The sequence below is a fragment of the Pleurodeles waltl genome, chromosome 2_2 (assembly GCF_031143425.1).
Source record: "Pleurodeles waltl isolate 20211129_DDA chromosome 2_2, aPleWal1.hap1.20221129, whole genome shotgun sequence".
NCBI classification, from domain to species: Eukaryota; Metazoa; Chordata; class Amphibia; order Caudata; family Salamandridae; genus Pleurodeles; species Pleurodeles waltl.
This window is the reverse complement of record NC_090439.1, coordinates 99,158,782-99,185,969: the sequence shown is the minus strand read 5'-3', so window position 1 is coordinate 99,185,969 and position 27,188 is coordinate 99,158,782.

The window sequence follows — 27,188 nt, the reverse complement described above, 5'->3', positions numbered from 1 at the left end:
TGTCTCCGTCTTCTGTCTGGTTTACAGGGAATGTTTGTGGGGTGGTTCACCTTCTGCAGGGGAAGTGGTGCTGGTGGCTTGTGGGTCCTGTGGCAGACTCCTGTCCACTAGCTGCAGTGGAAGTGGAGGGCTGGTCAATAGACTGGTTAGGGGTAGGGGCCCGCTGGTGTGCTGCCCATTCTCGAATGATGTTGGCAATGTCTGCCAGCACCGCTGCTAGGGAGATCATGGTGGTGTTGATAGCCTGCCAGTCCTCTCTGATCTCCTGATGGTGTTCCTTCTGCAGCCGCTTGTTCTCCTGCATGTTGTTCAGGATATGGCCCATCATGTCCTGGGATTGTTGGTAGACACCCAGGACATTGGTGAGTGCCTCCAGGAGAGTCGGTTCCTTGGGCCTGTCCTCCATCTGGTGCACAGAGGTCCTCCCAGTATCCCTGTTGCACTGTGCCCCTGAACGGTGTGCCCACCTCCACTGACCCCAGGTCCCTTATTGCCTTGGGTATGAGTGTGTGGACTGGGGTCCCTGTACATGTGGGCACACTGCTGATTGATGTGTCCTGGGGACAGAGGTATGGGTATGCTGGGTGGGTGCTGTGGTGTTGGTAACTGATGGGGAGGCTCTGAGGTGGACTGTGAGTGGGCTGGGGTGACCGACTGTCCAGTTGTCCCTGATGGGCCAGGTTGTTGATCCAGATCCTGGAGTCCAGAGTTACTCTCATCACTGGGGGCATCTTCTGTTGGGGGACTGGGTAGTCGTGGCACCTCCTCTCCACTGAGATTGGCTGGGGCACCTGTGAGGATGTAAGAGATGTATTATGCTTCATGCCTGTGACATGTTGTGCATCCCTATCTTCCCCTCTATGTTTGCTTTTGCCCTGCCACCTTTGATTGTGTACAGTGATGTATTGTGGGATTGTTAGTTCCCCTATGCTGTGCATGCTTAGGTGATGGGTGTCCATGCAGGGCTGGAAAGGCTGTCCATGCATTGGTATGGCATGCAAGTCTTGGCATTGGGGTTACTCATCTGGGTTGGTGCAGTGTGTGGGATGGAGTGGAGTGAGGGTGAGGGTGTGAGATGGCATGCAGGTATGGAAGGTGATAAGTGTTAAATGCTGACTTACCAGTGTCCAGTCCTCCGGCTACTCCAGTGAGTCCCTCAGGATGCAGTAATGCCAAGACTTGTTCCTCCCATGCTGTGAGCTGTGGGGGAGGAGGTGGGGGTGCCTTGCTGCCATGCAATGTACTATCCTCGATAGGTTGTTCCACCTCTTCCTGATGTCATCCCTTGTTCTTGGATGGTGTCCCACGGGGTTCACCCTGTCCACGATTCTCTGACATAGATCCATCTTCCTTGCAATAAATATTTGCTGGACCTGTCCTCTAAACAGCTGTGGCTCTACCCTGACTATTTCCTCCACCATGACCCGCAACTCCTCATCTGTGAAACGGGGTGCCTTTGTTGGGACATGGGTGTTGTGTGATGTGTGTGAGTGTGTGGGTGTTGGGTGGTGTGATTGGGTGTGCATAGTGGAGTGCGTGAGGGATGTATGGGTGTGTGTGTATTTGTCGCAGTGGTCTTGATGTCTGTCTGGTGGCAATGATTAGTATTCATAAAGAGTTCTGGGTAATGTGGGTGTGTTTTTATAGTGGTGTGAATGGTTGGGTTTGGTGTGTTTATGGGTGTCTGGTGTGTGTTTTTTGAATTGGTCAATGTTGTGCAGTTTAGTTTTTGAGTGTCGATTCTGAGTGTGGGGTGTGTATCACCAACAGTTTACTGCTGTTGAATATCTGATGTGGTGATTCGTGAGTCATGTTGTGGTGGGCGTTGTTCTGTTGGCGTAACGGTATAGGTGTTGGAACCGCCAGTTTAACACTGACCTATGGGCTGGCAGATTTGTGTATGTGGCTGTATTCTGTCGGTTTGGTGTGTGTGTGTGTCGTAATATGCCAAACGGTTATCCACCACAGCGGTGTTATGGTGGCAGCCGTCAGCATGGCAGTAAGCAGGATTTACTGCCAATGTCATGCTGAGGGCCATAGTATCCTAAACAGTTCATATAATTTTTGTGTACATCATATACATATCTTGTCAATGGGTAAGACCAGTCCTTATTCTTGACTGCTCACATTGTAACATGCATACAAAGTATTCATTTTTACCATGGTACGGCCCCTTGATAACTATCTGCTTTCAGGAATATGCTATTTCAATTTCTTCCCTATTTAACCCAGATTTACAGCCTTACATTTGTGACACTTGTGAAACCCCTTCCTCAGTTTGTAGTGAATCCTAGTTCGTTTTAATGGGATAACAGGAGTTAGCTTAGCCTCTGGCTTGCAGACTCGTGCCCCCGTCACCTAGTGACTTTTAACCTACTTAGCTTGCTCTGTCTTAGCCCATTTAATTATTTATTTCTTCTAAGATGGCTGCCTTGTTTATAGTTAGGCCACTTGTTATGGGTAACATTATCAGTGTCACCACGCCAAGGCGTCAAGATCAAGCACCAAAGACAAACAAACAGTAGGTGTTCACACTTAGGGATTTTCCCTCTCTATACTTTCGAGGGATTGTTTATATTAATTGCCATCCCAAGCATGTCTGTTATCTATTTTTTAGGAACACACCTACGTTAGGGGTCCTTGTAGATCTGTATAAATACATCACACTTTAGACAGATAATCAGAGGGATTCCGACCAGAGGGCATCGCCACCATCCCTGATACCGATGCTGTAGTCGTCTTGACGCTGACCCAGTCTTCGTGTCCCTGCGGAGTCTGAGATAGAGACCTCATTCCAAGGTAACGAGGGTTGGGGGCTCCTCTCATGGACATGGCCTTGGCAGATTAGGATTAAAAAACCCAGCTCTCCTTTAGGTAGGAGGTTAGGCCTTTCAAATTAGGGTATTAGGGCATATTACATCTCATATATCTTTTCTACGTATTGCAAGATGGTGGGGTTCTTTGTAATAATGAGACTCGTCTTCACAATTCTGTTTCTTGCATTATTCATTATCCTAATCATTGCAGCCCATGCAACTTATCGCAAATTGCAGTTATGTTAAATAAAAACTATTGAAACTCTACTGCATCTTTGTAATTGCCTGTGTTTGTATGAGACATGATATATCTGTGAGAAAGGGGTAATCTCCATTTAACCACGACACTCCCTGAGATATCTTATTCTCAAGTCCACGCAATTGCATCAAAAAGCAGCACAAACACAGCAAAATGTGCTAGGGAGAGCCAAAATGGATCCCAGATGCTTGCACAGACCCCAGGAAGATGACAACAGACCAGGAACCAGCCAGGAGGACCCACAGAAGACACAGGACAGGGAGAAGAAGAAAAGAAAGAGTCACTTCAGTGCAGAGGAGCAGTAAATTCTGGTGAAAGAGGTGACGGAACACCAGCACCAACTTTTTGTCACCTCAGCGTTGCCAATCAATAGGAGAGAGGCAATATGGCAACAAATTGTTGACAAGATAAACAATGTGGTAGAAGTACAGAGAACAGTCATCGAGTGCAAGAATCACTGGCATGACAGCAAGCGCAGGACCAAGGAAAAGATGGTCAGGAACAGGAAGGCAGCACTGCAGACTGGAGGTGGGAGTCCAGCACCACAGGAGGCCCTGGACCATATGGAGGAGATGGTTGGACCCGTCATCCATGAGGAGATCGTCACAGGGGTTCAAGGACAGGACAGCGCAGACTACCAGGAGACAACCCAGATGCAGGGTGAGTTGCATGGGGAATTGAAATGCACAAATGTTAACTGTAAGCGGGGGGGACATACCTACTACACAATGCATGTAAGTCATGATATTCAGGGAGTGGCATGGGTAAAGGGGCACGGCACGGGGGCATGGCCCGTTCAGAGGAAACCTGGGGCACAGTACTACACTATACCAACAACCTTTGCATGCGGTTATGCTGCCATGCCAAGGATGTTGGAAAGGTAAAGCCAGCCCAGGAGGGTAGGGTACAACGTTAAACTGGCCTGCTGTCACACATCAGCTGGTATTATCCCCACATGAACTAGGGCTCAATTAACACTCTCAGGGCATATCTGCAAGTGGAATTTTACATTGACAACAGTTGCCACTACCCCCTCTGCTGTGTGTGCAGGTCAAGTAGCTAATGGCAGTTACTTGCCCATGGATCAAACACACCCAAAATGCCCATGTCCATAGGTGCAACAAACATCAGGTATTGTACTTAACATTATGAGGTACACAGCAGTAATGTTATACCCATGCTGTACATGTCATGGTCTACCCTGTGCCTGGGTCGCAATAGCTGCAATGCCACCATGCAACATCTCAAGTGTCATAGTGTAAAGACAACTGCATTGAGGGGGAGGACATATGTGTGTAGGAAGGCGAACACCCCGTACAGTCATAAGAGGAAATGGAACTCTGCTAGGAACATCAGTGCAATTGAATGTAGCACACATTTCCCAACATCAGCAGTGCACACTACCAATGCTGACACCCGCATCGTGCCATGCCAATGCAATACATAGTATATGCTAGGTCTCAGCAACATATAGGTGGATGTGAAATATGAGAGATTGGGTCAGTTCCAGATTGTTAAGTGTGGTGCAAGTGTCATCAGAACAACCACAGCCAGTGAAATGCCTCACCATGAGAATGGATTAGACGGAGTGTTGAGTAGGACAAGAAGGTGGCACTTCACAATTTGGCCAGAACCAACACCTAGAGGATGTGATGCTGACAGGTCCCCAAACTGACCACAATACATGTGACATGCAGGTGGGGCATAGGCCATGGGAGAATGCTAATATGAAAGACAGGAGTAATGAACAGGAACCAAGATCACAATGTGCAACAAATAGGAAGGCAGGCATGTCACATTACAAATCCCACAACACAGACACACTAATTGTACCATGTCTCATTGCAGAGGACGATGACTCTCCTGGGGATATGCCTGTCCTGGACTTCCATGATGACATGGAATGACGAGCTGACAAACATCAGCCAGCAGACCCCTCCAAGATGTCCTTGGGGCCCTCCAAACCCCACCTTCAGTCACAAGGAGTAGCACAGAAGTAGCAGCCATCACAGAAGACCCACCCACCACCCAAATTGTACGACCTGCCAGCTCCAACCCAGATGAGGACTCTGACAACACCGGTGCCAGCTTTGAGAGAACTGTACTTGGAGTACTGCAGGAGCTGGCCAAGGAGGTGTGGGTGGGGATGCAAAATATGGCAGCCAGCCTAGAGGGGGTGCGTTTGTACATAATGTCAACTGCAGAACAGGCAGCAGCCATGCAAGGGCGAACATCAATCTTGCAGGAACTCGAAAAAAGTGTAAAGGAAATCAGCACAGCTGTAAGAGAGTTGACACAACACCTGCAACAACAATCCTTTCAACGCATGCACGAATACAATATTAACCCACTCAGGGCTGACCTGGCTGCCTACCACAGTGATGTAGCTGCTATTCTGAAGAACCAGCAGCTCCTCCTTGCTGCAGTACTGCCCTTAATAGCCCCACAGTTGGCAGCTACCAGGATGTCTGACTCCATGTCTTCAAACACTGAGGTGTATGTTGCCCTTCACAACGACCACCACCAAGGGCAGAGGAGACAACACACACATCAGAAGATGAAGACGTGGAAAAGATCACCTTCACCCGTAAGAGTACCCAGTAGCACTAGTCCCTGCCACATGGTCACCTGTAACCAAGGTCCTGTGCTTTGTAACATGCAAGTCTTGCAACAGCTGCTCTCAAGCACTGTTCTACAGCCCACTGTTTACCTTGTGACAATGTCCTGTGATTGTCTCTCACTACCTCATTGGCAAATCCTGTCCCTCTGCACTGTCTGAAACTTCACCCCAGCATGTCCAATGACATGTTCTTTTGCACTTGTGTAGGATCGCAATGGAAGGTGTCACACTAATGCACAATGTACATATAGCACTACAGCACTTTAAAATAAATAGCACTTACACAACAACTTTGTCTGTGTGTAATGTGCCAAATCAACCGTGATGGCCATCAGTGATGTTTACCTCAGGTCAATGATTATAGATTGTCAATACAACTGACCAGAAAGAATGTTGGCTGATAACTATGCACTGTGGTCTGGATTGTACTATCATCTGCCCTTCCTGAGGGCTAATTCTGAGGGAAATAGAAACTAGACCTAGGTAAGGAGCCCCCGTACTTTTCTCGGTAAATAGTAATATTTTTTCAAAAGTGTTTATTTCAGCTACCTGTGCCTGTTTTACTGTGGACTCTCTGTGTTTCAGGCAGCCTGGACTTTTTTAAGTGGTGATTTTTTTAAATTAGTTTTGCCGTGACTGTGTGTATTACCTTGCTAGTTTGTGGCACATGGCTTCATAATCCCCCCTCTCTTTTTGTAAATAAAAAGGCTACATAAATCTTACAGAGTGTGTTTTTAGGAGACTGTTTTAATCTGTTTCTATGATTTAAATTGTGTTTAGAAACTGTCTGCTCCCCCTGTTTTTTGCCTTAAAAAAGCCACATTTCTGAGCGAGCGACCAGCAGTGTTCCAGTGTTTGTATTTAACCAATCTCTCCCTTACCTAGAAAGTAGACTCTGCTAGCTTGGAAGTGTGGATTCAGCCTGTCTGTATCCAAGGAGATTCTGAATAGAGCAGCAGATGCCTCCTCCCTGGCCACATGGACTGGACTTCAGTTAACTTGCTCCTTATATAAGTTCATATTGGTTGTTGCATATGTTGTTGTGATAGGTTGTTGGGAACTGGTCATTCCATTGGTTGCTAGCTCCAGGGCTGGGGCTGTGATTGGTGGATAGGGCTGAGAAACTGATTGGCTGTTGTTTCTAGGGCTGTGATTGGTGGATAGGGCTGGGGTTCTGATTGGCTGTTGTTTCGAAGGGCTGTGATTGGTGGATAGGGCTGAGATTCTGATTGGCTGTTGTTTCCAGGGCTGTGATTGATGGATACGGCTGAGATTCTGATTGGCTGTTGTCTCTAAGGCTGTGATTGGTGGATAGGGCTGAGATTCTGATTGGCTGTTGTTTCCAGGGCTGTGATTGGTGGATAGAGCTGAGATTCTGATTGGTTGGTGTTTCTAGGGCTGTGATTGGTGGATAGGGCTGCAATTCTGATTGGTTGCTGGTTCTAGGGCTGGGGCTGTGATTGGAGGTCAGGATTAGGGGTATGATTGGAGGCTAGGGCTGGGTATCACCTTAGTTGTTTGAATCAGGGTTAGAAATTGGATTGGTTAGGGTTGGGGCCAGGTTCCTATTGGCCAGTAGGGCTACTTAAGCCTAGGACTCAGGGCGTCTCAGTCCGGGCGTCGAGGCAAAGGGTGGAGAGGACAAGGGCATTTGCCTGTTTGGGCCTGTTTGGGACAGTTAGGGACTAGGGCTGAGGGCCAGAAATGCTGCCCAATTCTCAAAGGACCAGGAATGGTTCCAGTCCCTACACATCCGTCAAAATGCACACACATTATCTGCAAAGACATCCAACTCATGAATCACAAACTGACCGCAGACAGATTGCAATGTCCCACCACCCAGCACAATACCCATTATACAACACATATACACATATCCTCCACAACTACAACAGTCGAACACCTTCATTCTCACAGCAAACACTACTCTGTCCACTCCCACTAACACAACCTGCCATCACCCACATGACACAAAACTACACTATACATTTCTCTCAGCCTTCTAGATGCACACTCTCTGCTCAAACTAACCAACAATTCTATCTGCTGTTTGCTCCACACAGACCACCTTTCATCATAACAATGCCAAAACCCAGCCTTCCAACACACCATCTACAAACACCCTTCCCCTCTCTTCACCAATTACACCCAACCATACAATTCCCCCATTTCACTCCACCAACCATATTACCTCTTCCAGTCATCACAACTAACACTAACTCCCCTGACACACATCCATCACCTCTTACACACCTCGTACATTCATCTCCAAAACACATCAATACCCCATCTAACATTCTAATTCCACTCACCAGCACTATTTCACATACAAATCCCCGACCAAAAACAACTACACCAATATCCCCTCTCACTATTCCACAAAAACAATACAGACCAGACACATCAGCACATCAAATCAACACAAACTTTCATTACACTTGTCGTCACACCCAATTCCACCCTCAGGACTACACAAAGAATACAAATCCCATCACATCTTTACCCCTACTTTCTCACTCTTCACAAACACCTACCACAAGCACCCCAACCCAGCAATTTTCATTTACTCGCCTCTCCTCCATTGCACAATTTAGAGCCTTACATCATGATCCACATGCTCCTCCACCACCCCTAACCCATTCCCCATCCACACTAAACAAATACAAATAAAATAAACAACATGCCACTGTTAGCAACCTTGCATCCCCTTGTCTATTACATAATAAGACTACCCTACTGTCTCTCTCAGCCACCAAGTCCACCACCCACACACACAGACCCAACAAAATGCCTCCTTAACCTGCTGGAAGAAGAACACTATATTGAAAAGCAAGACTATTGTGAGCCTCAAACAGTTATCACAACTAGCAAAACTCCTGCTTGAAGCTCATATTATACTACTTACCCTTCTCCTAAACAAAACAACACTACCACTAACACTCCTTTTCTAAACTGCCAGCTCATAAATACTCAATCACTCTAAAAAAACAAGCACCACATCTACGACCTGCTCACAGACACACAACCTGACTTACTATTCATAACTGAATCCTGGTTGGGAGATGACATGGCCACAGTGTTGCACGAAGCCTTTCCTCCAGGCTATCAAACCATCACACAAAACCGTATAGGCAAGAAAGGAGGTGGACTAGCTATTATATTCAAACAGGCAACGAACCTCAGTAAAACAGACAACATCTCCATAAAAGGTTGTGAAGCCCTCCTCACCAGATGCCACCCTACTCCGACTTCCTCCTGTAACTTTCTCCTCCTTTACAGACCTCCACCTAACAACTCCACATTCCCAGATGTTTTTCTAGATACAGTTTCAAACCTTATTACACTATACTCCAAAGTATGCATTCTTGGGGATCAAAATATTTGGGCCCATATTTATACATTTTAAGCGTTGCATTTGCGCCGCTTTTTTAGCGCAAAAGTGGGGCAATGTTACAAAATACAATTGGATTTTGAAAGTTTGCGCCGCCTTTGTGTTAAAAAGCAGCGCAAATGCGGCTCTAAAAAAGTATACATATGGGGCTTGGTTTGACAAACCCAATATGTCCCATCCAAAAACTATCACCACTGGCCTAGTAGCATTGAACCTACATCAGATTGTACACAATCCCACATACATCGCCGGACAGATCCTAGATGTCATTTTTGCTAAGCCTGAACTTGTTACCGTTCATAGCATCACGCCACTCACTTGGTCAGACCACCATTTGATAACTTTTTCACATAAAACTCCACAAATCAACACACCCCACAACTACTTAGATACATGCACCTATCGACCATGGAGCAAACTCAATTTGGATGACTTAGGAACACAACTAACATCCAACACAGATCTAGATACAATTAATTCTGTGCCAAAACTTTATATGTGGCTACAAGAAGTTTTGCTATCCTAATACCACTCCGAAAAAGAAAACCAACATCTTGGAGAAACGCAGAACTTAAAAAGATAAAGCAACAAATCAGAAAGTTGCAGCGGACCTGTCTCAAAACAAACAACAGTCACGACAAACTGCAGCTACACAAACTTAACAGAATATACAAAACATCAATCAAAAAAGCTAAAAAAAAGGTAGTACTCCGACAGAATTCAAAATGCTCAATCTACAACCAAGGAATTTTATAAAATTCTCAATGAATTTCAAAAACCTACATGCATGGAAGGAAGTAACTCCACTACTCAGGATTTCACAAACAAATTGGCAACTCACTACACAACCAAGGCAGACACATTGGACTCCTATTTAAAACAGAAGAAAACCATCAGCACCAACGCCTTTCCGAAACTACCCTCTAAGAATAAACCAACCCAGCCTCTACAGTCCTTCCAACAAATACCCCAAGGTCAATTTATGGATTTGGTCAAAGCAAGCAGACCTTCCGGCTGCCTTTCTGACCCTTGCCCACCACAAATCTTCAAGAACATTCTTCAATCTACTTCTACTGCCACACCTGTAAGAAGAATCATCAACAACTCTTTAACTACAGGAACTTTTCCTGTAGACCTGAAAAAGGCACACATACGACCATTATTAAAGAAAACAGACCTAGACCCGCAAGACCCCAACAACTACAGACCATTCACAAATGGACCATTCCTGGGCAAATTGATAGAAAGAGCAGCATTCGCCCAGATGTCACAACTCATTGAAGGCAATTCTATACTTTCAGACTTCTAAACTGGATGCCGCCCAGGAAGAGGCACTGAATCGGCACTCATAGCATTCTGGGATGATCCTAAAAACACAGTTGACTGCAGTGGAGTTGCTGCACTACTTCTCTTGGACCTCTCGGCTGCCTTTGATATGGTTGTCCATGACACCCTAATTCAAAGACTCCACGAAGCCGGCATACAAGGGACTGCTCTCGACTGGATTACTTCCTATCTTCAAAAAAGATCTAATATCATCTACTCGCCCCCCTTCTCATCCAAACCCTACCTCACAAAAGCAGGGGTCCCCCAAGGATCAGTCATCTCACCTTTGCTTTTCAACATCTACATGACATCATTACCAGAACTGATCAATGATTTCCATCTCACATGCTACAACTATGCAGATGACACACAAATACTAATTAAATTACAATACCCCAAAAACATTGAATGCTCAGAAATCTTCAGTTGCCTCAGAGCCGTTGATCAGTGGATGACCTGGAGCCATCTCAAACTAAATGCCTCCAAATCAGAAATACTCATATGTGGTGACTGGAAAAATTATGACCCTCCGTGTGTCTGGCCTGACGATCTCGGACCACCTCCTCAATTATCCAAGGAAGTTAAAAACCTTGGAATCACCATGGATTCCAAGTTAACTATGAATGCACAAGTGGACAAATTAGCACGAACAAGCTTCATCACCTTGAAGACTCTATGACGCATCTTCCCCCACCTCGGATTTCCACACAAGAGGCAAGCTACTAGCTCGCTTGTACTATCCAAACTGGATTATGCCAATGTCCTCTACCATGGATCATCTCTATCTGTTATGAAAAAACTACAACATATTCAGAACTCCTCAGCCAGGCTACTATTACATGTAAAGCCGCAAGCCCACATCTCCCCTGCCTTGAGAGCACTACACTGGTTACCCGTTGCCAGAAGATGTACTTCCAAGCTGCTTTGTATCACCCACAAAGCTATACATGGAACAGGACCGCTTTAGAACACCACCATACAAGAAAAAGACTATAGGTGGTACATCCTTCTCCGTTCAAGCAGCCAACTATGGAATTCATTACTCCCAACGATAAGAGCCACAGATAACTTTCTTGTCTTCAGAAAACTACTCAAGAGTTGGCTCTTTCCTACATAACCACCGTATTCAAACAACTATGGACTGCAAATGTCTGTGTTGATTAATATTTTGTTTCTGATTATGGTGGTCATTACAACCCTGGCGGACGGTGTTAAAGCGGCGGTAAGACCGCCGGTAAACAAATTGCAATTACGACCGTGGCGGAAACCGCCAACAAAGACAGCCACTTTAACACTCCGACCGCCACGGCGGTACAAACAAACAGCGCGGCGGTCACCCCAAACAGACAGGCGGGAGACAATGTACCGCCCACACTATTATGACAGGCCAATCCGTCACCTTTTCCGGGGCAGATTCACTGCCGATAAAAACACGGCGAAAACAGGAATTTCGAAGGGAAAACGCTCACCTCTACACACTCCACGAGGAATGAGGACACCATGGAACTGGAACTCCAAATCCTACCTACGATAGTCTTCCTGCTCCTCTACCAGGAGCACAAATGCTGGCGGCGAAGGCCACGGTGAGTACTGCACCTCCGACACAGGGGGAGGGGGGAGGGAAAAAAGAGGGACACACACACGCAACACCCCAACCCCCACCCTCACCCACTACAACACACATGCTAATGCACATCAATACATCACAGTTACACCCCACCAACCTCCCCTGAAGAATGCAAAGATCAAAGAAAATGAGTGTAACCATCAGAATATATTACAAACAAGTAGGCAGAAACATTTATATATAGACCATGTACAAAATAAATACCAGGCATAGTAGTCCAGGTACTGCACAAAGAAAATCCGTGGAACACTGGGACCACACGGTATGGGCGAGGCCCACACAAGATCCCTGACTATGAAAGAAAGAACACTGCAGGGGCATCAGATACCAAACAAACAGGCACCTCAGGGGGAGGGAAAGGGGGGGCACCTCAGCCGCTTGAGTGCACGACGCCAAATCCACGAGGGGGCCACATGCCCACTGTTCCATCCTGGGGAGTGCAAAGCCACAGTCTCTTAAGTCTCTACAGTGGGTTGGTTGCCCACTGTTCAATCCTGGGGAGTGCAAAGCCACAGTCTTTCAAATCTCTACAGTGGGTGGTTTGCTCACTGTTCAATCCTAGGGAGTGCAAAGCCACAGTCTCTCAAGTCTCTACAGTGGGTGGTTTGCCCACTGTTCAATCCTGGGAGTGCAAAGCGACAGTCTCTCAAGTCTCTACACTGGGTGGGTTGCCCACTGTTCAATCCTGGGGAGTGCAGAGCCACAGCCTCTCAAGTCTCTACAGTGGGTGGGTTGCCCACTGTTCAATCCTGGGGAGTGCAAAGCCACAGTCTCTCAAGTCTCTACAGTGGGTGGGTTGCCCACTGTTCAATCCTGGGGAGTGCAAAGCCACAGTCTCTCAAGTGGATAACAGTCTCCACTGGTTCTGGGGGGGACTGGTACCCAGAGTGCTTCATCCTGTGAAGGACAGAGGTAGTGGACGGATCTCTCCACTGGTTCTGGAGGGGAACTGGTGCCCCGAATGCTTCATCCTGTGAAGGACAGAGGTAGTGGATGGATCTCTCCGCTGGTTCTGGAGGCGGACTGGTGCCCAGAGTGCTTCATCCTGTGATGGACAGAGGTAGTGGATGGATCTCTCCACTGGTTCTGGAGGTCGACTGGTGCCCAGAGTGCTTCATCCTGTGAAGTACAGAGGTAGTGGATGGATCTCTCCACTGGTTCTGGAGGGGGACTGGTGCCCAGAGTGCATCACTCACCCCGTGATGGACCCAGTTGCGTCAGTGCCCCCGCCGCTCATGGGCTAGCGGTGCTTGAGTTGGCGGTGCCCTATTCAGCGGTGCTTGAGTTGGTGGTGCCCTGTTCAGCGGTGCTTGAGTTGGCGGTGCCCTGTTCAGCGGGGCTTGAGTTGGCGGTGCCCTGTTCAGCGGGGCTTGAGTTGGCGGTGCCCTGTTCAGCGGGGCTTGAGTTGGCGGTGCCCTGTTCAGCGGTGCTTGAGTTGGCGGTGCCCTGTTCAGTGGGGCTTGAGTTGGTGGTGCCCTGTTCAGCGGTGCTTGAGTTGGCGGTGCCCTGTTCAGCGGTGCTTGAGTTGGCGGTCCTTCATGGCCCAGCAGGGCTTTTGCTGGTGGTCCTTCATGGCCCAGCGGGGCTTGTGCTGGCGGTCCTTCATGGCCCAGCAGGGCTTTTGCTGGTGGTCCTTCATGGCCCAGCGGGGCTTGTGCTGGCGGTCCTTCATGGCCCAGCAGGGCTTTTTCTGGCGGTCCTTCATGGCCCAGCAGGGCTTTTGCTGGCGGTCCTACGTGGCCCAGCAGGGCTTTTGCTGGCGGTCCTTCATGGCCCAGCGGGGCACTTGCTGGCGGTCCTTCATGGCCTAGCGGGGCTGGTGCTGGCGGTGGCCTCCTGGGCAGCTGGGCTGGGGCTGGCGGTGGCCTACAGGGCAGCTGGGCTGGGGCTGGCGGTGGTCTCCTGGGCAGCTGGGCTGCCGGGTTTCTTGTGGCCCTTCCCCACCTTGGAAGGTGTCACAGCTGACTCCACACTCCCACCTGGGAGCGGCTATGGTGGCTGGAGTCTTCCCCTTCTCCCGCCGGGCACTGGCCAACTTCTGATGCTTCACAGGTGGCGGACTGTCTGTGCTGTGGCTCCGTGCCACTCTGGCTGTCCTGGTGGCCGGTGCACTCCACATACCGGTGACTACAGGCACCACTGGTGCCGGAGGTGTTTTGGCTGAGGTGCTACTTCGGGACCTATGAGATGGATGGGGTGGGGAGGTGTGGGAAAAAGGTCAAGGGTGGACAGGAAACTTTTTTGGACACACTGGGACGGGTAGCCGCAGGGGGTTTGAGAGTGGAGGAAGAGGTGGTGGTAGTAGGAGATGTTCGTTTGGTGACTTTGGGTGAAGGGGCGTGCGCTGGAGGCTGTCGTGAGGTGGATGGCTGTTGGGTGGGTGTGTGCCTGCGTTTGTGTATCTTGGGAGGGGGCATCACAGACACACTGGGAGAGGACACAGGGGACGTGTGAATGGAAGTGGGGGTGGTGACTGCACGTGAGCGGGGTGTGCTGGTGAGTGTGCTGGTGAGGGACGTAGTGGCTGTAGAGGTAATGCATGCAAGTGTGAGTGTAGACGAGACTGGGAGGGAGGAGGGAGATGAGGAGGAGGGGTCACAGTGGAGGCAGTAGATGTTGGTGTGTCTGCATGTGTGTGTTGCTTGCGTGAGTGCCTGTGGGATGAGTGGTGCTTATGTTTGCCTGAGCTTCCCTTGTGTGCTGAGGTGTGTGTGATGGTTTGCTTGGGATAGGCAGAGGTACAGTGGATTGGGTCTGGGTGGGGAAGTTGGAGGGGAGAGGCTAGAGATGGGGACAATGGCTGCCATCAGTGCTGAGGCCAGAGTTTGAAAAGCTCGGTGAAGGGCCGCCTGACCAGAATGAACGCCCTCCAGGAATGCATTAGTTTGTTGCAACTGCCTTTCTACACCCTGGATGACATTCAGAATGGTAGACTGTCCAACAGTGAGGGACCTGAGGAGATCAATGGCCTCCTCACTGAGGGAAGCAGGGGTGACTGGGGCAGGGCCTGAGGTGCCTGGGGCGAAGGTGATGCCCACCCTCCTGGGATGTTGCCGCCACCACAAGGGAGCTCCCATCAGAAGACAAGTCTGTGTCGCTGGTGTCAGCTCCTGTCCCCGCCGTGGAGCTCCCCTCGCCCTCCGTCCCACTGGTGAATTCAGACTCCGTAGTGTCGCTCTCCAGGGAGATGGGGGATGCAGCTCCCTCATACTCCAGTGCCACTGCTCCTCCGCCTGATGATGCTAATGCACACAAGAACAGAGAAACCACAAATACGGGGGGGACGACAGAAGAAAGACATGTTGAGTGCATGGATTACCCCTACCGTTGGCGGACACATAGGAGCCCCCTGCACTACGCCGCGCTCTTGGGTTCGTCTGTTCAATTCCTGGGAAATGGCCTACAAGGCTATGGACGACATCTGTACACATAGATGACACAAGGGCATGACTAGGTGTACTTGGCATTCTACAGAGGTGGGCTGGGGTGCCACATGGCGTGCCTTATGGAGGGGCCTTGCCTACGGAACTCGCCCTGGCCTAGCGGAAATCCACAGCCCTCCTCTGCCTCCCAGACAACTCCACTGCGCGCAAAGTCAGCAGAATGAGAGTGTACTCACCCCCTTCTGTCTGCTTTGATGCCCTCAAGTGCCCATCCAACTCCCGGTAGGCCACCGCCAGGATCCTGAACATCAGGGGGGTCATGGTGCGACTGGCACCCCTCCCACGTTGGGAGGCCATACCCAGCTGAGTCTCCGCCATCTTCTTGCTCAGCGGCAAATGTCCTCCCATCTTTTACGGCAGTGGGTGCTCCGTCTGTGGTAGACCCCAGGGTCCGGACATCCTTGGCGATGGCACGCCAAATATCATTTTTCTGGTTGGCGCTTACCTACATGAAATGTACAGGGGAAGAAGAGAAGTCATTACCAACTGCACCGACAAAGTGATTGGCCCCCTTCTCTACCCTTGCCATGTGGCACATGCATTCACCGTCTTTCATGCATGCAGGATTCTGCCCCCTCCTTCTTACATCCAGCCCTCTCCACACAGGCATAGCCCATACAACATGCTCCCTGTGTACTTACCTGTTTGTCTGGAGGACCGTAGAGTAGAGTGTACTGGGGGAGGACCCCATCCATGAGTTTCTCCAACTCCTCCGATGTGAAGGCAGGGGACCTTTCCCCAGACGCACAAGCCATTGTCTCTTCCAGACCGAGGTCACAGCAGCACTTGCAGTGTAGGTCCTCTCCTGTCGAAGATCAAGTATCGAGTGATTGTACAGATAGAAAATGGCAGTCACGTCCGATGCGGTGCGTACCGTCACCGCCGGCGTACATCGTCATTGGTTCCTGGGACCCATAGGGTCCAATGTTAACCAATGTAGCATCGCGCCGCGGTCTTCGACCGCCTACCACGACGGTGTACAATGCCAGCGCAGTTACCTCACATCCCATTGTCCCACTTTAGAGGTCAGGCAGCCGCCATTTCAGGGGCCCACATGGCTTCATTTTCAACTGTGTCACACATACCTAGGCCTAGAGTCAACACACATACAGGCCACCTTTTGTGTATGATTGGTGTTGTGGGTAAACTGTGGGTACGTACCTCTGAGTTGTTTGACTCTGTGCTCGCTGTTGTCCTTCATAGGCACTATCCGCTGGGACATGTGAGGAGATGGCGGCATCCTCCGGTGTACCGACCGTTGGTGGACATGTCGACAATGGAGGAAAAACATTTCATAATCACCTTTAGGCTTGACCGTGCCACAATCCAGGAACTGTGTACCCAGTTGGAGCCAGACCTGATGTCAGCAATCTGTTATCCCACAGGAATCCCCCCTCAAATGCAGGTGCTGTCAGTGCTCCATTTCCTTGCAAGTAGGTCATTTCAAACAACTGTGGCCATGGCATCAGGGATGTCACAGCCTATGTTTTCCAAAGTATTGTCGAGAGTGCTGTCTGCCTTTCTGAAACACATGCGGAGCTACATCGTTTTCCCTCAGGTGGAGGATTTGCCTACAGTGAAAGGTGATTTCTATGCCCTGGGACATATCCCCAACATCATAGGTGCCATTGATGGGACCCATGTGGCCCTGGTCCCCCCCACAGGAGTGAACAGGTGTAGAGAAAATGGAAGAATTATCATTCTATGAATGTACAGATGGTATGTTTGGCAGACCAGTACATCTCCCATGTGAATGCCATGTTCCCTGGCTCAGTGCATGATGCCTACATTCTGTGGAATAGCAGCATCCCTTATGTGATGGGTCAACTCCAGAGGCACCGTGTGTGGCTATTAGGTGAGCACCTGGAAACGAGTCAGTGGGAATGGTTGTCTGGGTCTGGGGTTATCCCACCAGGTTAGTGTGTGTCTAACAGTTGCCCCTCACCATTTGCAGGTGACTCTGGTTACCCCAACCTGTCATGGCTACTGACCCCAGTGAGGAATCCCAGGACAAGGGCAGAGGAACGCTACAATGAGGCCCATGGGTGAACTAGGAGGGTGATCGAGCGGTCCTTCGGCCTCCTGATGGCCAGGTTCCAGTGCCTCCATATGACAGGTGGATCCCTATTCTACTCACCAAAGAAGCTGTGCCAGATCATCGTGGCCTGCTATATGCTTCACAACTTGGCTTTGCGTTGTCAGGTGCCTTTTCTGCAGGAGGATGGTCCAGATGGCGGTGTTGTTGCAGTTTTGGAGCCTGTGGACAGTGATGAGGAGGAAGCAGAGGAAGAAGACATGCAAAACAGGGACTCAGTGATCCAGCAATATTTCCAGTGAGACACAGGTAGGAATACAAACCTGCCTACTACATGTACTTTGACACTACTACCTCTCTCCTGTCTGTCGTTTTCACCCAGTGGATGGTCACTGAGTTGTCACTTTCCCTTACGATTTCACAGATGTGGGTCCCACTGTGTGACATCAGCTTAGATTCCTCATGGACTAGAGCTGTGTGACATAGGTATGTTGACATTACTATTAAAAAAACATTTTGTCACTGTAATTGCTAATACACTATTTCGAAATCACAGACAGACTCCAGATTATTTTGTGCTTTTGGTGTGTTTATTTAAATGCTTAATATTGGAGGGAGTAGTGAAATGGTGAGGGGTGATGCTGGAGGAATGTCCATGGCTTAGTCCAGTCTATTAGTCTCACAGGTGCATTGCCCATATGGGCATAGGAAGTGGAGCATGGGCAGTTTAAATATGGACAGGGTGACAAAGTGGGACAGTAGGATGACAATCAGGGTGGTCTCATTTCTTGGCGGGGGTCTTGGCATCGTGCTCTGTCTTTGTCCTGGATCTCAGGGACCGTTTGCGGGGTGGTTCTCCCTCTGCAGGGGGTGGGGTGATGGTGTGGTGGTCCTGTGGCGTTGCCTCCTGTCCACTAGCACCGGGGGAGGTGGCGGGCAGTTCATCGTCCATGCTAGTGTCAGGGGCCCCTTGTAGTGACACAGTGTCCCTCCTGGTGTTGAGTACTTCCTTCAGCACCCTTACGATGGTGCCCAGGGTGGAGCTGATGGTTCTGAGTTACTGTACTGTTCTTCCTGCATGCGCTGGGTCTCCTGAAACTTGGCCAGTACCATTGCCATCGTCTCTTGGGAGTGGTGGTAGGCTCCCATGAGGGAGGAGAGGGCCTCGTGGAGAGTGGATTCCCTTGGCCTGTCCGCCCCCTGTCGCACAGCAGCCCTCCCAGTTCCCCTGTGTTCCTGGGCCTCCGTCACCGGGACCATGTGCCCACTACCACTGTCCCCAGGTCGCTGTTGTTGTTGGGGTGGTGGGTTAGCCTGGGTTCCCTGTAGTGGTGGACATACAGCTGATTGACGTGTCCTGGGGACGGAGGTATGGGCCCGCTGGGTGGGTGCTGTGCTGGTGTTTCCAGAGGGGGGAAGGTCTGTGGTGGCCTGTGCCTGTGTGAGGGTAACCGACTGTCCAGAGGTCCCCGATGGTCTGGGCTGGTCATCTAGATCCAGTTGGACAGAGGTGCTGTCATCACTGTGGGCCTCTTCTGTTGGTGGTGTGGACATGTGTGGACCCTCCTGTCCGGTGACGTTGGGTAGGGGTCCTGCAGGGGTATAAAAGGATGTTTATTACATCTGTGTGTGTAATGGTGTGCAATGGGTGGGTGACCGTGTACCCCACTGCTAGCATTCCTGTGTGGGAGCTTGTGTGATGATGGTTTAGGGGGGTGTATGGGTATGTGCAGTGGCCATGGTTTGGTGCTGGGTGTCCATGCTTTGTGTGTTGCATGCAGGGCTTGGTGTTGGGATGTGTTGTTTGTGATGTTGGGACATATGTGAGGAGTTGGGGTGCTTGGGGTGAGGGTGGGGGTATGTGATAGCATGCAGGTAGGATGGGGAATATAGTATTAAAGATTGACTTACCAGAGTCCATTCCTCCAGCTACGCCTGCAAGGCCCTCAGGATGCAGAATCGCCAAGACCTGCTCCTCCCATGTTGTTAGTTGTAGGGGAGGAGGTGGGGGTCCGCCGCTAGTCCGCTGAACCGCAAGGTGGTGTCTTGAGACCACGGAACGCACCTTCCCCGGTAGGTCGTTCCACCTCTTCCTGATGTCCTCCCGATTTCTTGGGTGTTGTCCCACTTCATTGACAATGTCCACTATTCTTCGCCATAGCTCCATCTTCCTTGCAATTGAGGTGTGCTGCACCTGTGATCCGAATAGCTGTGGCTCTACCCGGACGATTTCCTCCATCATGACCCTGAGCTCCTCCTCTGAGAACCTGGGGTGTCTTTGCCGTGCCATGGGGTGGTGTAGGTGATGTATGGGGTGGAGTGTGTGGTGATAAGTGTGCTGAGATGTAGTGGTGTGTTGTGTGAGGTGCGTGGAAGTTGTGTGGGTGATGGTGTTGTGTGCCTGTGGATGCTGTTGTTCTTGCTGGTGCTGTCTCTCTCTGTCCTTCTTTCTGAATTTTTGTGGGTGTTGTGGGTGTGTGTTTTATAATGTACTGGGTGTGTGGGAGTAGTGTGTGTATGTGTATCAGGTGTGTGTATTTTGAATTGTTCAATGTGGCTGTGTTTTGTATGTGTGTGTGTATTTTGAGCGCGGCGGTGTGTACCGCCAATGGAATACCGCGGTTGGAAGACCCCCATGTGGATTCGTGTGTCGTGATAGTGTGGGCGTATTTCTGTTGGTTTGACAGTGGAGGTTTTGTTTTCGCCAGTTTATCACTGATCTTTGGTGTGGCGGACTTGTGTGGGTGTCTGAATATTGGCGGATTCCGAGATGTGAGTCATATTAGCTGTGGTGGAATTCCGCGGCAGCGGCGGTGTGTTGACGGTCTTCTGCACGGTGGTAATCGGCTTTTACCGCCAATGTTGTAATGACCGCCTATGTGTCTATTTCTAGTTCTGTATAGTTCTTTAGAAAATATGTATCACTACTATGTCATAACAACAAAATACACACACACTCTTTAAACCTGTTTGACTAAGTATATTTACCCATGGTTCTAATTATGTATTGTATGTACATGTATGTGTGCATATGTGTGTGTATTCATGTGTTTTTGTATGTGTGTGTGTATGTGTGTATGTATATATATATATATATATATATATATATATATATATATATATATATATATATCTTTGTGTGTATGTTGTTCTGTGCTTGGCATGTTCGTTGGTCATTGCATGGCTCCTGGGTGGGTTGTTATACTAGATATCTATGAATCCCTGATCTCATGTTATCACACTTATCTACCCATCATCATACGTCATGTCTCTATCAATCTATTCTCCATTCCCACTCTGACTCATCCCAAATCCATTCTACTACTTTCATCTCCTAAATAACTTTGCCTAAGGTCTTCCCTCCGCTTCCACATCTAACTCACCAAACCTCACTCTACTACCATGACCTCCCAATCAACCCTAAAAAATCCTCCCTCATTTATCTCACCCTGCTACTATGATCTCCCTAACCCTTCCTCAGACTCTTTCCCTCCTCCATGCCTCTTTACTCATCCCAAGCCTTTGGGATGAGTGAATGAGGGATATACTCCCAGTGAACACTTCTGGATTTCTTTCTTCCTCCACCCCTCCATTACTCCAGTCAATCTAACTAACAAACTCTAATATCCGCGGCTCAAATTAACTCATAATAATACTAAAACTGTACTCATATTTCCCTATACTTATCCATCACTAATTCTTGTTGGGTTCCATAGTAGCGTGCTACTAGCTGAAAAGTGCTTCGACCCCTCGTCAGTGGTATTAAGCGCTATATAAATACTATCACAATACAATACAATAATGCTGTGTTGGACAGAATAAGTCTTCCTCAAGGGATGTCTAAGCCAAAAATGATTGCCTTCAACTTTTTCTTCAAGCCAAAATTTATGTATGTGACATTTGACCCAAATTTTACCTAACGCACACCATACAGCACGAATTGATGTGTATGAGTGTACGTACAAATATGTAACCTGGCTGAACATTGTAACAACTGACAGGTGTGAGTCATGTATACAATACTACATGATATCATACTACCACTCACCTTATAAGGCTTCACTTGGACATCAGGCTGCAGGCAGACTTAACACAGTGTCCTCAATACCAATTCTGGTAGCCAAGTATGTGAGATTAAAAACATACATAAAAAACTAACAACACTTTGGGATACATAGTAAACTTCAGTGGTGGGTGCAATGGATGGCAGATTCTTAGCAAAGTAGCTCTGGTGTAGCTGCCAATGTAACAGCTCAATAGGGATTTGGTTGCAGGATGGGCATAAATAATAATACTAAAGAGACACTGTTCACCAATGCCAAGGCCCTGATCCCCAAGCATGTGACACATACTGTAAAGGGTTACCTAAATATTTATTTAACAGTAAAAACAGAAGCTAAAACCAGGGGAAACACCTTACCTAACCTAACCTATCCTAACTATACATTACCCACAACTGGCCCTAACTAACCTAAGCTAAACTTATTTATCACATTTAACGAAATGATCTAAACATCAACCCCCACCCCCCTTATAAGACGGGACTCATGTAGGACAACATATACTAACCTAAACACATAGGCCCATATTTATACTTTTTGACGCAAAACTGCGCTAACGCAGTTTTGCGCCAAAAAAATTAGCGCCGGCTAACGCCATTCTGAAGCGCCATGCGCGCGCCGTATTTATTGAATGGCGTTAGCCGGCGTTAGCCGACCGGCGCTGCCTGGTGTGCGTGAAAAAAAACCACGTACACCAGGCAGCGCCGGCATAGGGAAAAATGGCGTTTGGGCGTCCAAAAATGGGGCAAGTCAGGCTGAGGCAAAAAAATCGTCTTAACCCGATCTGCGCCATTTTTTGTGTGCGTCCAGACGCCATTAACATGACTCCTGTCTTAGCAAAGACAGGAGTCATGCCCCCTTGCCCAATGGCCATGCCCAGGGGACTTCTGTCCCCTGGGCATGGTCATTGGGCATAATGGCATGTAGGGGGGCACAAATCAGGCCCCTCTATGCCAAATTTTTTTTTTAAAACAATACTTACCACAACTTACCTTTTCTTCCCTGGGATGGGTCCCTCCATCCTTGGGTGTCCTCCTGGGGTGGGCAAGGGTGGCAGGGGGTGTCCCTGGGGGCTTGGGAGGGCACCTCTGGGCTCATTCTGAGCCCACAGGTCCCTTAACGCCTGCCCTGACCCAGGCGCAAAAATCCGGCGCAAATGCAGGTTTTTTAGTCCCGCCCACTCCCGGGCGTCATTTTTGCCCGGGAGTATAAATACGACGCATATGCATCGCAGTCATTTTTTAAGACGGGAACGCCTACCTTGCATATCATTAACGCAAGGAAGGTGTTCACGCAAAAAAATGACGCTAACTCCATGAACTTTGGCGCTAGACGCATCTAACGCCAAAGTATAAATATGGAGTTAGTTTTGCGTCGAATTTGCGTCGAAAAAAACGACGCAAATTCAGCGCAAACGGAGTATAAATATGCCCCATATTATCTTATACTAAACAAATATATATTTTTTTCTATTTTTCTATTTTATACATATATTTTGTAAAACACCAAAACCCCAACATCATCCACACATAATAAAAAACAAAAATTAAAAGTATTCTACCCCCACCCACTAGTACTAACTAAACTAATAGCCTATCCTAACCTAACACTATGCCTCCTAAACCCACTAATGAAAAGAATCTGGAAAGAGGAGGGAGGGGAGGGAATCATGGCTGAGGGTAAAATGTTTACAAGTTCACCCTCCACAGGGTCTTCTTAATGACACGCACCCTCCTATTCACTTGTGCCACCTCCTGCTGCAGCCTGTTCATTTTCCTCACCATATGGTCAATGTCAAGTTGCATCTGCTGAAAATCTGCTGGGTCAATGACTGCAGCAGGGATGGTCTGGGTGCCAGTTGAAGATGTATGTCTCCTTTTCAGTGCCATGCATGTAGGAGGAGGTGCACGTGATAGGTCATGGAGCAGTGGAGGTTGACGGTCCAGCAAAGGTGCCGGCTGTGGTTGGTGCCACCTGGGTGGTAGTGGTGGTGGTGGTGGCTATGGTGGACACCGAAGGGCCCCCTTGGGCAAATGCCCTCCACACTCCGGAGGCTCTTTCATGGCGATAACGCCTTGCCATGTTGCGGAACCCAGACTCCACATCCAGAATGTGGTGGTTATGCATCTCCCGGTCCTAAAACTCCTGAATCTGGATGGGATTCATATTGGCAGCTGTTGAAAAAAATTATTAAACCAAACATTATGTACTTCATTGTGTGATGTGGCTCCAGAAGTAAATCAGACAATCTATCTATTGTACCAGAAACAGGCCATATAATCATACACATTACTGATTGTCCCTGAGGAAGTACATGCCAACGCAGCCTGCACATGTCCTATCAAACAGCACAGCAATGCTCTAAAAGATGTGTAACTACTTAAATGACCAATGCATAATTGTTCAGCCATTTGTCACATAAAAAATGCTGCTAGCCCTCCACATGTGACAGGGCAACTAATGACTAACTTCTGGATGACAATCAAGGGCCAACAGATCTGTGAGTTGTAAATGGAATTGCCTGGATAGAATGCAGTTGCTAATCATGAGTGGGAATCCTGGTTTTGGACAAGTGATTTACAGATTTACATGTCTGTGTACTAAACTTGGATCATCAGTCCTAGGCACACATTTCATAACCCTATGCCTGTGCCTGAGGGGGGGATGGACAAGCAACAAATACTTTCAAACATCAAGGACACCCAGGAAGCTTTGGACAGCTGTACATGGGTTTGGGCATTCCACCACAGGTAAGGAGGATGTCCAACTAGGATACACCCAACCCTTGGACAATCCCATCCACATTTATGTTTGGAAATGCAGACAATTGTCAACATCATTTCATACCAGTAACACATGACTTACAACAAGCAGATAGATGCAAGCACACATCTGGCCATGAGCTGCATGCACACCTAGGCCATTTTACTCAAGTGCCTCATACACGTAGCACAACATGTGGAGCTACATGCTGCTAGGAAGTCAAACATACAGTCAAACATGTTTATTAGTGAATAGGGACGCTCAAGTCTGTGGGTAAGACTTTGGCATCCCTATTCTGTGAGATTCAGAGTCTGACTTGATGACTCAATCATAAATATTGTCCTCTGGCAAATTTTATTAATAAAAGTTTTATCCACAAAAGTCACCCTATTCACATGGCCATACCTACAGGGCTGCCCTACAATCCCAAAATATGACTATACGCTAATGATTACCCAACTCAAAGATAGGAAAAATTTACCAGCGCATCATACCTTGCTATGTGTCCAACACACAGGAGTCAATCACACAATACAGCAAACATAACACAGAACAGAAATATCAACACTTACTGGAGATGTCTGAGTCCACAAATCGAGCCACCTCTCCGATAGTGCAGGGGACAGGTCGACCTGTAAGGCATGGAAGGGAGAAATGTGCTCAATGTCTGTGCACTGTTCAACACTTCCAAATACAATTACTGTGTAAGAATAAATCAGAAATTCAAGCCTCACAGGCATGATGACACTGCAGCCAACATACCACTGCAAACATGTACAGGCCCGAGCACTCCAGTGAGTGATAGACACATATCTGCACACATGCAGTGGCCCTAACTATCATGTGGTGGCAAACATGCTCCATCATTTGTTTGCAGACTCATTTATCGAGTGTATTCCTCTCTTCATGTGTATCAATTAGAGACATGCAAAGCCACTGTCCTGGAGGACTGCAATACCAGTCACTCAGGTTTTGCGGCTTGGGCATCAAAGGACAATCCTTTACTGTGTGATGCACCTGTGGGTTGAATTAAGGGCATGATTTATCATGCTTTCTATGGTCCCTTACATGTAGGGCCTGTGTTGTGTCTAGGTTACATATGCTACATTAAAAGGGTACCCTGAGCCACATATGCCCCCTATGACACCATAATGGCAGGGATCCTGTGCAATATTTGGTGACAGTTTGAGGCTAGCCATAGATTGAGCTGTTTTCATATTTCGATACAACAAGGAGATATATGTTGACAGTGTATATTGGATTCATCCATGACAGACAGCATGGGCACAGGTGTGTTCATTGCACCTGAAATGTCTCTCTTATTGCCCTGTTTACCCAATATGGGTTTTGAAAACCATAGATGAGCCACATTCATTATCTTACATTTGCCAATTTGGTTGATCAGCGGATCTATAGCAAACTGACACCGAGATATTATTAATACGTGGCTTAGCAAATGTACCAGTGTGTCAATCCGTGATAGACTCCACAATGAGAGGTTAGTTATTAAACATATGCTGCACTTGATCAGCATGGGTGTGCCAAACTAAATTAGCTATGTATTAGTCAACTTTATATGTATGATGGAATTGGTCTGTGGTCTCTTGCATGATCTCATGCACTTAATCCATTGTGATCATGCGTTCCCCAACATGATGTATCCCATGATGATCCCATAACGTATGAGAAGTACATGGCAATAGAGTAACACAGATGGCAAATGCATTAGCTCTGGTCCAGCTATTGTGACTAAGACCAATGTAAAACACACAGGTACAATGTACAGAGGGCCATGGATAGTTGTTACCCCTCAATTTGTATAATTTGCTTCATTTTATGTGCCACGGCTATTTTAAGTTGCACCAAACATTTTGATATGAAGGTGTGAGCATTACTTTTGGCATCCATCCCTAATTTAATTGCGGCACAACCAAGTCCAAATATCAGTCTAAGATGTTACCTGAGGTCAGATGTAACTTGTTACGTATGTGTCAGAATCCAGTTCAGACATGTATCAGAAATAATTGAGGGACATATTACTTCTTGAAAATATCTGGATTAAAAACATGTCTTTCCTGGTACACTCACAGACCATGCATAAAACATATATTAGAGCCACATTTTCATCATCTATTGAAGTGAAGGCAGCACTAATTTACAGGCTCTTGTTGTGTTTTGTATGTCAGTGCAGCTGTTGCGTCAACAAATGATGGTAATGTGTAGGAATTATTGTATAACTCACGGCAACTGTATGTTTAACTTGCATTCCACATGTCCAAAAACATTGCCTGCAGCACATGAACAAATCTGCTACTGTCACTACAGAGCATTTAAATGTGCACATTACTCTGAATTGTACTCACCAACAGGGCCACCAATCACATTCCCCAGGTAGTCCAGCAGGACTTGCTCCCTGGCAACAAGGTCAGCCCAACAGTGTTTCAGCTGGTGGTCGTTGTGCGGTGTGTTGTAGATTCTTTGAAGATGGTACAGGACCTTTGCCCACCGGAGCCTCCTTGTCTCTGTGTGATACCTCTGTATCACACTGCCACCTGCTTCTATCATTAATGGTACAAAGTGGCAAATTAGCCAAATAAATGCCCCCAGCTCCTCCTCTCCCATCCTAACAAGACGTGGCCTACCCAAAATGCTTGAAAAAAAAGTTATGTAATAAAGGGGTACTGGGGATAATGAAGGAAAAGAAGAAGAGGGAATTGTAAACAAATTACCACTAAAACAGCCCAAATATCCACAAACTAACACTACCCAGAACAGACTCCCAACAGTACAAAGACAAATTTAGACACCAAAAATGACAAAAATACACTTGCACAGGATAACACAGAC